At 43.4% G+C, this 11,628-nt stretch overlaps 1 protein-coding gene across 1 annotated transcript in view; it reads left to right on the top strand.

The window, feature by feature from the left end:
- Positions 1 to 1,566: 1,566 nt before the first annotated feature.
- Positions 1,567 to 11,628, top strand: part of LOC127571718 (succinate receptor 1-like) — a 35,618-nt gene continuing 25,556 nt past the window's right edge. The window contains exon 1 of the mRNA XM_052018353.1: positions 1,567 to 1,676. The gene's annotated coding sequence lies outside the window, so the exon portion shown is untranslated. The remainder of the gene's footprint in view (positions 1,677 to 11,628) is intronic.

Raw genomic sequence — 11,628 nt, 5'->3', positions numbered from 1 at the left:
TTTTTGGTCGCAAGTTTGCAAAGCACTTTGGGATATTTACTTATTTTCAGACTATATGTAGGCAATATTCTCTCAACCACTGAACTAAATGTGGCATGGGCATTTAACTCATGGAAAATAGCATATTTTACAACAAACGAAGTTACTCTAATTTATTTATACAGCAAGGTAACAGGCCCTTCTGGCCCAACAAGCCCGCACCACCTGATCACACCCATGTTAACCTACTAACCCCTACGTCTTTGGAACGTGGGTGGAAACCGGAGCACCCAGAGGAAACCCACGCAGTCACGGGGAGAACGTACAAGCTCCTTACAGACAGTGGCAGGAATTGAACCCTGATCGCTGGAGCTGTAATAGCGTTATGCTAACTGCTATGCTAGGTAGATTGAGAGATCAGGAGTTTATCTTTATCATACAAGAGGTCCATTCAAGAATCTGATAACAGTGAGATAGAAGCTGTCCTTGAGCCTGCTGCTGTGTGTTTTCAAGCTTTTGCATCTACTGCCCGATGGGAGGGGGAAGAAGAGAGAATGATCGGGGTGGGTGGGGTCTTTGATTATGTTGGCTGCTTCCCCAAGACAGCGGGAAATGTAGACGGAGTCAATGGAGGGGAGGTGGTTTTCATGATAGACTGGGCTGTGTTCACAACTCTCTGCAATTTCTTGTAGTCTTGGGTAGAGCAGAATCAGATTTATTATCACTGACTTAAATGATGTGAAATTTGGTGCTTTGTGATGGCAGTACAATGCATAGAGTTATACAGCACGGAAACAGGCTCCTTGGCCCAACTGGTCCATGCCGACCAAGATGCTCCATCCAAGCTAATCCCATGTACCAGCGTTTGGCCCATAACCTTCTAAACCTTTCCAATCCATGCACGTGTCCAACTGCCTTTAAAAAGTTGTTGTGCAGTTGCTGTGATGCATCTGGATAGGATGCTTCCTATGGTGCATCCACAGAAATTGGTGATGGTCAATGTGGACAAGCTGACCTTGAGCCTGGTGGTACGTGTTTTCAAGCTTTTGTACCTTCTGCCCTATGGAATGCAGATCAACTGTGCAAAGAAATAATTGTTGATGCTCTAATAAATGCCTTCATCTACTCCCAGGACTGTCACACAGGTGAAGATATTTCCTCTGTTGACCTTCTCCATTCCAACTGATCCAGTGCTCCTCTGCACTCATGGTGGATCTAGGTTCCAAAGACCCTGCCTTAATGCTTCCTCTAACTGTATCTCTCCCACCCACATAGGTTGCCTCAATAATTGGTGCCCATTGTGTTGAGGTGAAATCAATGGCTACCTCTTGTTTAATTCACAGACACATCAGAGATGAAGAGCTATTGGCTCACTGACTCCTGAACAGATGAACTTCCTTATGCACTATGCTTTGAGCTTTCCAGCTTATAGGGAGGAACAAAGCTGGTGACACAGTGTGCACCAAGAGTGAATAAGTGATGGGAGATCAGACAGTTTCCCTGGGGGGTGGCTTTATTAGTTCAAAGAAACTTATTTATCTCATTTCATCACTGTAATTTCCTCTTGCCTCTTCCTGCCTGCCTTTTCTCAGATATAATGTGATGCTGAGACCTAAAGGACTACAAGAACTGATCTAGACAAGCAGCCTGCATCTCCCAGGATCTGATACCAAGTTGCGAATAACTCTTCACTGGTTGTAAGTATTTCTCTTGTCTTGATTTAACCTTTTCTGAAAGTGAAGGAAATAGATAAATTTATCTTTAACATTCGAAAGAGACCAGAACAGTACTTGAAAGGAAATTATTTGCAGGGCTTTGGGAGAAGGTGGGAAGTGAGACTAGCTGTGTTACTCTAGCATTGAGCTAGCACCGATATAATGGGATGAGTGGTCTCCTTTTCTCCTGTAACCTGATTGTAGTTATGAGAAGGAGCTTATAAAATTGCCAGAAATTGCAGTAAGCATAAAGTTTGGGAGCATTTTAGAACTTAGCAAAGGGGGACGAAGAAAATGTTTAAAGAAAGGCAAGAAAGAATATGAGTGTAGACTGCCAAGGAACATAAAATTAGACTGTAAGAGCTTTTATAGGTATGTAAAAATTGTGGGCCCGTTACGGACAGAGACAGCAGAACATAATGAGGAATGATGAAAAAGCAGAGGAATTAAACAACTGCTTTGTATTTATCTTCACGGAAAACACAAAACAACTTGCCATAAATATTAAAGAACCAAAGACTTAGTGAAAGTAAGGAACTGAAGGAAGTAATTATAACTCATAAACTAGTACAAGAGAGTCAGCAAGTTTGAAAGATGATTCGTCCCAAGGGACCGATAATCTACATCCCAGAGTTTTGAAAGAGGGAGGATTTCACCTTCCAAAGTTCTGTAGGTCCTGCAGTAGTTCTTATAGATTGGAGGGTGGCAAATGTGACCCCATTATTTTACATAGAATTGAGAGAGAAAATGGGGAACAAAACTGTTCCCTAATGTGAATGGTAGGGAATACACTGGAATTTATAATAAAGGCTGTAGTAACAAAATTGTCTTCAAAAGAATAATAACCTTGAGTAGAGTCATTATGGATTTATGAACAGAATTCTTTGAGGATGTGATTACAGAATAGACAAAGCAAACACCAGTGAATTTTCAGAACATTTTTGTTAGGGCCTCACCCAGAAAGTTGGGTAACAAGATTAGAGCAATGGAATGAAAGGTAGTATACTGAAATGGATTGAGAATTGGTTATTGGACAGAAATGCAAGTGTGCATTTAGACAGATCCTTCCCAGGTTTTTGACCAGAAATAATGAGTAATGCAAGGATCAGTGCTTGGGCCTCCGCTGTTCATTATACCTATCAGTGATTTGGTTGAGGGATAAATGTCTTATTTCTAAGTTTTCTGGTGACACTAAAGTAGGAGCGATTTGCCTTCGGAATCACTTGTTACATTTTCAATGAACAAGCAAACTCGGGTGCTATTGAATATCCTCACAGCCCACTCTCTCACCATTTAACAAACTTTTAACAACACTTTTAACAAACACCGTTTAACAACACTTTTCTGTGTTGTGCATCTCACAAGTTCCATATTACATTCCATTACATTCTTGCTCATTCACCCACCTTGCCTGTGTCACTTGACGCCTCTTTATTTCCTCTGTACTCACAATCTCATCTACTATCGTGTGGTGGGAGTATGAGCAAGCTTGGTGTGTGGGCAAAATCAGAATATAATATGGAAAATGTGAGGTCATCCAGGATGAATAGCAGAGCTGGCTCACAGGGCTGACTAGCGTTCTTCTACTCCTATTTCCTTTCTTATAGTCACCACCTAGTCAGCCAGCTAAATATGTTGCAACGTAAACTTCTGCAATAGTTTCTTCTGTTTTTCTTCCTAACCAATGATGTGGTTGTCACAGGGGAGTTATATCATTGTCTGAGATGTGTCACAGATTCATAGATTCATATACAACATAGAAACAGGCCCAGCTCATCCATGCTGAGCAAGATAACTATCTAAGCAAATCCCACATGACTGCCTTTGGCCCATATTCCTCCAAACATTTCCTATCCATGTACCTGTCCAAATGTCCTTTAAATACTGTAATTGTCCCTGCCTCTGCCTCCGCCTCTGCTAGCTCCATCCATATACCCACCACCCTCTTTGTGAGAAACACCTCGTAAATCTCCTTTAAATCTTTCCCCTCTCAAAACTTTGCCCTCCAGTTTTATACTCCCTTATGCTGGGCAAAAGACTGTGACCATCCCCCTTATTTATGCCCCTCATGATCTATAATGTCACTTCTCAGCCTCCTTCGCTCCAGGGAAAACAGTCCTTATAACTCAAGCCCACCATTCCCAACAATATCCCTGTGAATCTTTTCAGCACCCTCTCTGGCTTAATCACATCCTTCCTATGGCATGGTATTGGTATTGGTTTATTATTGTCACTTATACCGAGGTACAGTGAAAAACTTGTCTTGCATCCCATTCATACAGATCAATTCATTGATCAGTGCATTGAGGCTGCCATGACCAGCCTCTTGGTGGAGTTCAGGTGACCAGAACTTCACACAATACTCCAGTCTAATCATGCTGTAACATGACATCCCAACTCTTGTACAAAATGCCATGGTAGATGAAGGCAAGCATGCCCTTTACCTTCTTCACCACATCGTCTACCTGCATTACCATTTTCAGGGAACCATGTACTACGTACGGGGAATTATGTACCCGAGGTCTCTCTATTATCTAACATTCCTCAGGGCTCTGTTATTCACAGCCCTGGTTTAACTTCCAAAAATGCATCACTTCTCACTTGTCCAAGCTAAACTCCAACTGTCATTCCTTTGCCCACTTTCCCATTTAATGCACTCTGTACTAACTCAATGTAACCGCACTGTGTAATGAATTGACCTGTACGATCAGTATGCAAGACAAGTTTTTCACTGTACCTCGGTATAAGTGACAATAATAAACCAATACCAACACCATTTGATCAATCTCCTGTTGTAACCTGAGACAACCTTCTTCACTGTCCACCATACCACCAATTTTGTTGTCATCTGCAAACTTACTAATTATCTCACTTACATTCTCATTGAAATCTTTAATACCTATGACAAACAACAGAGGACCCAGCACTGTTCCCTACAACACACCGCTGTCCACAGCCCTCCAATGTGACAAGCAGTCCTCCACTACCAACCTCTGACTCCTACCACCAAGCCAAATCTGCTTCCAATCGGGCAGCTCAGCTTGGATCCCATGTGTTCTAACCTTCCAGACAAACCTACCATGTGGGATCTCGTCAAAGGCCTCGTTAAAGTCCATGAAGACAACGTCTACTGCCCTGCCCTCATCAGTCCTCTTGATCATCTCTTTGCCATGCACAAAGCCTTGCTGACTATCCCTTTCCAAATGCAAATAAATCCTGTCCCTCAGAATCCCCTCCAGTATCTTTCTCACGACTAACGTAAGGCTCAACGGCCTGTAGTTCCCTGGCTTGTCCTTGCAGCCCTTCTTAAATGAAGGCACAACAACATGAGCCATCCTCCATTCTTCTGGTACCCTCACTCATGGGTAACGTATATAGCCACGGACTGGAGGGTGGCTAATGTTATGCCTTTATTTAACCTGACCCTGAACTCCTTCCATCTCACTTTTAAAAGCTTCCCACTTGCCAAACCTTGCTTTACTTGCTAATAGCCTCTCTCATAGAATCATAGAGTTATCCAGCAAGGAAACTGGCCCTTTGGCCCAACTGGTCCATGCCGACCAAGGTGTCCCATCCAAGCTAGTCCCATTTGCCAGCATTTGGCCCATAATCTTCTAAACCTTTCCAATCCATGTACCTGTCCAACTGTCTTTTAAAAGTTGTTATTGTACCTGCCTCAACCATTTCTTTCGGCAGCTCGTTCCACATGGATACCATCCTTAGTGTAAAAAAGTTGCCCCTCAAGTTCCTATTAAATCTTTCCCCTCTCACCCTAAACTTATGCCTTCTAGTTCTTGATTCCCCAATCCTGGGGAAAAAAACAAGTGCATTCACCCTATCTATGCCCCTCATGATATTATACACCTCTATAAGGTCACCTCTCAGTCTCCTACGCTCTAAGTCCTAGCCTGTCCAAACTCTCCCTATAACTCTCAGTCAACCTTTGCAAGTTTCTGTCTAATGCCATCAGAATTAGCTTTGCCCCAGTTTAGGACTTTAACTTGTGGACCACTCCTATCTATCTTCCATAACTATTTTAAAACTCCAACCACCTCTGGACCATAATCACCAACCTGAGGAGGTTGATTGGAATGAATGCTTGCCTCTCCTTTGTGGCTCTGTTGCACCTGAGTAGAAGGTATGAGGTGTTGTGGTGTGTGCAGGTATGGAACATGGAACATAGAACAGTCCAGCACAGAACAGGCCCTTCGGCCCACAATGTGGTGCCAACATAGATATTCCCTCCTACTTGCAGAATGCCCATATCCGGCCATTTTCCTCTTATCCATGTGCTCATCCAAGCCCTTCTTAAAAGCCCCCAGTATTGGAGGTCTTCCACTTCCGGAGGTCAGAGATGTATCACTACATTTTATTTTCAGTTTTTTGTGTTCCTTCTGCCTTACAGATTGGTTACAGTCCCTGGATTATCCCTCTTTAAAATTAGGCCGCCTTTAACTTTTATCTTTCGTAGGAATTGTCACCATCTCAACACCATGGCATTCCTCACCACGGCAACAGTGTCGCATCAATTTACCATGGCAACAGTGCATCACACTTCACCGTAGTAACTGTGTCACGGTGCCATGCAAGGAACTTCACCGTGGCAACCTTGCAGCAGGGTTCCCTACAGAAATGGTGTGTCAGCTTACCATAGCAATCCTTCACCATGGCAAAACTGTTTGCAGATTTCACCTGCAAACCTGTTTCATGGTGACAACACTGCACACAAGTCACTATGGCAACAATTCTATGTACTTAGCCATGGCAACAGTGCATCACCCTTTACTATGATTGCAGGATAACTATTTTCATTCCGTCATCAACAACTTTTCAAAACATTAATTAACTGTAATTCTAAAGTATGTACATTGCAGAGATGTTCACCTTGCATTGTTCCCAGATTATTCTGGTATACGAAAATTGATAGTTGTAGCATTAACAGCACAGAGACAAACCCACCACATCCATGCCAACAATCAATCACCCATCTATACTACTCTTATTTACATCATTGGTCCATAACCTTCTGTGCCTTAGAAATTCAAGTGCTCTTCTGAATGGCCTTTGAACCTCCTTCTCTCCTACCTCCAACACCATGTCCTTAAAGCCCGTGGATTCTGATACCTTAAGATGAGTCACACACATTCCTCAGACTCCTCCTTCTGAACTGACGTAAGCTGCATCCACCCAGCTTCTATTGATTGTTATTGTGTGTGGTTCTAGTCACAGTGCTATAGGAAGGTTGTGAGTTAGCCAGAGAAGGTGCAGAAAAGGTTCACGTGGATGTTACCTAGACTGGAGGGTTTGAAATATGAAGAGAGATCAGATAAACTGGGATTGTTTTCCCTGGAGCAAAGGAGGACGAGGGATGACCTTACAGAGCATTATAAAATCATGAGGAGCATAGATAAGGCAGATAATTACAGTCCTTTACCCAGAGTAACAGAGTCTGAAACTAGAGGGCACAGATTTAAGATGAGAGCGGAGAGATTTAAATGGTACGTGAGGGACAACCTTTTCACACAGAGGGTGCTGGGTATATGGAGCAGGAAGTTATAGAGGTGGACACAATTACAATGTTTAAAAAAGGCATTTGGACAGGGACATGGACCAGAAAGGTTTGGAGAGATACAGGCCAAATGCAGGCGAATGGGGCGAGCTAAGGTAGGCAACTTGGTCGGCATGGATGAGTTGGGCCGAAGGGCCTGTTTCCATGCTGTGTGATTTTATGAATATATTCTTTTTTTTTTGCTTAGTCCCTTTACAGTGTGCATAGCCTGCACATTCCATTGAATGATTCCCATTGTCTTGAACACTAAGTCCTATTTTTCTTTGGGCCAATGTAGTCAGTGTCCGTACTTCCCTTATCTTGGTTCCCTACTTATAAATAACATCACTCTTCCCCGGACCCCATTCCCAATATTAAGTGAACATCCTCTTCAATTCAAACCTCAATTGAATTTCTGATATTGGTATTGGTATTGGTTTATTATTGTCACTTGTATCGAGGTACAGTGAAAAACTTGTCTTGCATACTGATCGTACAGGTCAATTCATTACACAGTGCAGTTACATTGAGTTAGTACAGAATGCATTGATGTAGTACAGGTAAGAACAATAACACTACAGAGTAAAGTGTCACAGCTACAGAGAAAGTGCAGTGCAATAAGGTGGAAGGTCACAACAAGGTAGATCATGAGGTCAGAGTCCATCTTATCGTATAAGGGAGCCGTTCAATAGTCTTATCACTGTGGGGGAGAAGCTGTCCTTAAGTCTGGTGGTGTGTGCCCTCAGGCTCCTGTATCTCCTACCCGAAGGAAGAGGAGATAAGAGAGAATGACCCGGTGGGTGGGGTCTTTGATTATGCTGGCTATACCCATGAGTTCCTTCAACCTAACTGTTTGCTGTACATTTGCCTTTGCCATAACACTGAAAACTCCAGAGGATTAACATCATGACTTGGTATTCCTACTATAACCTTGATAGTTGGGTGTATATCTGTACCATCTCTCTGCCATAATCCACCAAGACCCCAAACTGGGGTTTCTACCAGTGCCTCTACTTCCTCAAGAGGCTAAAGAAATTTGGCATGTCCCCTTTGACCTTCACCAATTTTTATCAATGCACCATAGAAAGCATCCTACCCAGATGCATCACAGCTTGGTATGGCAACTGCTCTGCCGTGACTGTAAGAAACTGCAGAGTGTTATGGACACAGCTCAGCACATCACGGAAACCAGCCTCCCTTCCATGGACTCTGTCTACACTTCTCACTGCCTCAGTAAATCAGCCAACATAATCAAAGACCCCATCCACCCCGGACATTCTCTCATCTCCCGCCTCCCGTCAGTCAGAAGATACAAAAGCCTGAAAGCACATACCAGCAGGCTAAAGAACAGCTTCTATCCCATTATTACAAGACTATTGAATGGTCCCCTAGTACAATAAGATGAACTCTTGACCTCACAATATATCTTGTTATGGCCATACAACTTAATGTCTGCCTGCACTGCACTTTCTCTGTAATGAGAACACTTTATTCTGCATTTTGTTATTGCTTTACCTAATACTACTTCAATGCACTGTTGGAATGAAATGACCTGCATGGATGATATGCAAGTTTTTCACTGTGACAATAATAAACCAATTTACCGAGTTCCATCTGAATTTTTTCATACTTCTCCCTCTGTGTACCATCCACTGACTCCACACAGGAATCTTGAGAATACCTAACAGTTTACTCCTTGATTGCCATCTCTCAATAATATCATATTACATGTATAGATCTCTACCTCCTCTTGCTTGATCTTGGTAGCTATTGTGCTCTCCAAATTAACAGAAGCTTGTGGCTCTCCCTGAAAGATCATCAATGGAACATCAATGTCAAGGAATCATCCAAACCTACGACACAGCAGGAGGCCATTTGGCCTACCATGTCCATGCTGGTCAAAAGGTGCTATGTCCACATCCTCTTTAAGAATGTGAGGATGGTTTCCTCACAGTGGTGCTGAAGTTAGAGTGGCTGCTTCATTGCTTCAGGAAGCCAAGTTCAATCCTGATCTCTGGTGCTGTTGATGCAGAATTTACACATTCTCCTGTGGTTGCATGGGTTTCAAGTTCAAATTTATTGTTGCCATAGGCATGCATACATGGTGTAAATGCCATGAAAAATAGCTTTATGCAGCATCAACACAGTACATTTCAAGACCAGGACAACAATTAGTTGACATAAACTTAAATTAACACAAATGCAGGCAGGCACAGTAGTGTAGTGGTTAGCATAACGCTATTACAGCACCAGCGACCCGGGTTCAATTCCCGCCGCTGTCTGTAAGGAGTTTGTACATTCTCCCCATGTCTGCATGGGTTTCCTCCGGGTGCTCCGGTTTCCTCCCACATTCCAAAGACGTACGGGTTAGGAAGTTGTGGGCATGCTATGTTGGCGCTGGAAGCACAGCGACACTTGCGGGCTGCCCCCAGAACACTCTACACAAAAAGATGCATTTCACCATGTGTTTTGATGTACATGTGACTAATAAAGAAACCTTACCTTATCTTCTGATACGTAGCTTGTATGTGTGCAAAACAAACCAGCAAAATAAACATAACAACTCTGGTGCAAGATTGAGAGAGAGAAACGACATAGTCCGAGGTAGTGTTAAGGTTCTTCAGGTGGGTTCAGGAACCTGATGGCAGTGGGGAAGAAACTGTTGTTGAACCTTGAGGTGTGGGTCTTCAGGCTCCTGTACCTCCTGCCTGATGGCAGCATCGAGAAGAGGGCATGGCCCAGATGGTGAGGGTCCTTGATGATGGATGTCGCCCTCCTGAGACGTCACCTCATGTTCTCGACGGTGGGGAGGAGAGCTGTACCTGTGATGGAACTGGCTGACTCGACCACTCTCTGTAGCCTCTTGCATTCCTGTGCATTGAATTCCCATACCAGGCTCTGATGCAACCAATCACTGTACATCTGTAGAAGTTTTTTTCAGAGTCTTTGATGTCATGCTGAATCTCCTTAAACTTACAAGAAGGAGAGACACTGGCATGCCTTCTTCATGGTTGCATCCATGTGCTGGGCGCAGGATAGGATAGGTTTCCTCCAAGTGCTCCAGTTTCCTTCGACATTCCAAGGATATGTGGGTTGGTAGGTTAAATGGCCACTGTAAATTTCCCCTCATTGGTAGGTGAGGGGAAGTATTTAACTGGGGGAGGGGGAATTATGATGCCATTAGGCAGGAAATTGGGAGCGTAAATTGGGAACAGATATTCTTGGGGAAGTGCACAGTGCAAATGTGGAGGTTGTTCAAGGAATATTTGCATGGGGCTCTGGATACATTTGTCCCATTGAGGCAGGGTAAGGACGGTAAAGTGAAGGAAACGTGGTTGACACAAGATGTAGAATATCTTCTCAAGAGGAAGAAAGAAGCTTACCTAAGGTTTAGAAAGCATGGATCAGAAAGGGCTCTGGAGAGTTACAAGGTAGCCAGGAGGGAGCTTAAGAATGGACTTAGGAGAGCTAGAAGGGCACATGAGAAGTCCTTGGTGAGTAGGAAAACACCAAGGCTTTCTACACGTATGTGAAGAATAAGAGGATGACTAGAGTGAGGGTAGGACTGATCAGGGATAAAAGAGGAAACATGTGCCTAGAGTCAGAAGAGGTAGGGGAGGTTTTTAATGAATACTTTGCTTCAGTATTCATCAGAGAGAGAGACCTTGACATTTCTGAGGATGGCGTACGACTGATTGAAATGCTAGGGCATGTCGATGTGAGGAAAGAGGACGTGCTGGAACTATTGAAAAACATTAGGATAGATAAGTCACAAGGGCCAGACGGGATATATCCAAGGTTTTACAAGAAGCTAGGGAAGAGATTGCTGCGCTTTTGGCGACGATCTTTGCATCCTCACTGGCCACAGGGTAGTGCAGATGATTGGAGGGTGACAAATGTTGTTCTTTTGTTTAATAAAGGAAGTAGGGATAACCCTGGGAATTACAGACCAGTGAGTCTTACTTCAGTGGTGGGCAAATTACTGGAGAAGATTCTTAGAGACAGGATTTATGGGCATTTAGAGAAGCATAGGCTGATTAGGAACAGTCAGCATGGCTTTGTGAGGGGCAGGTCGTGCCTCACAAGCCTGATTGAATTCTTTGAGGATGTGACAAAGCACATTGATGAAGGTAGAGCAGTGGATGTGGTGTACATGGATCTTAGTAAGGCATTTGATAAGGTTCCTCATGGAAGGCTTATTCAGAAGTTCAGGAGGCATGGGATCCAGGGTCTACATGGGATCCAGGAGGCATTGGATACTCTAAGATCTATCTAACCCTTGCCTCCCACATAGCCCCTATTTTTCTATCAATCATGTGTCTATCTAAGAGTATCTTAAATATCCCTAATGTATCTGCCCCCACAATCTTTGCCAGCAGTGCATTC

The sequence above is a fragment of the Pristis pectinata genome, chromosome 6, assembly GCF_009764475.1.
Source record: "Pristis pectinata isolate sPriPec2 chromosome 6, sPriPec2.1.pri, whole genome shotgun sequence".
Taxonomy (NCBI): Eukaryota; Metazoa; Chordata; class Chondrichthyes; order Rhinopristiformes; family Pristidae; genus Pristis; species Pristis pectinata.
This window is presented reverse-complemented; position numbering and strand designations above follow the sequence as displayed.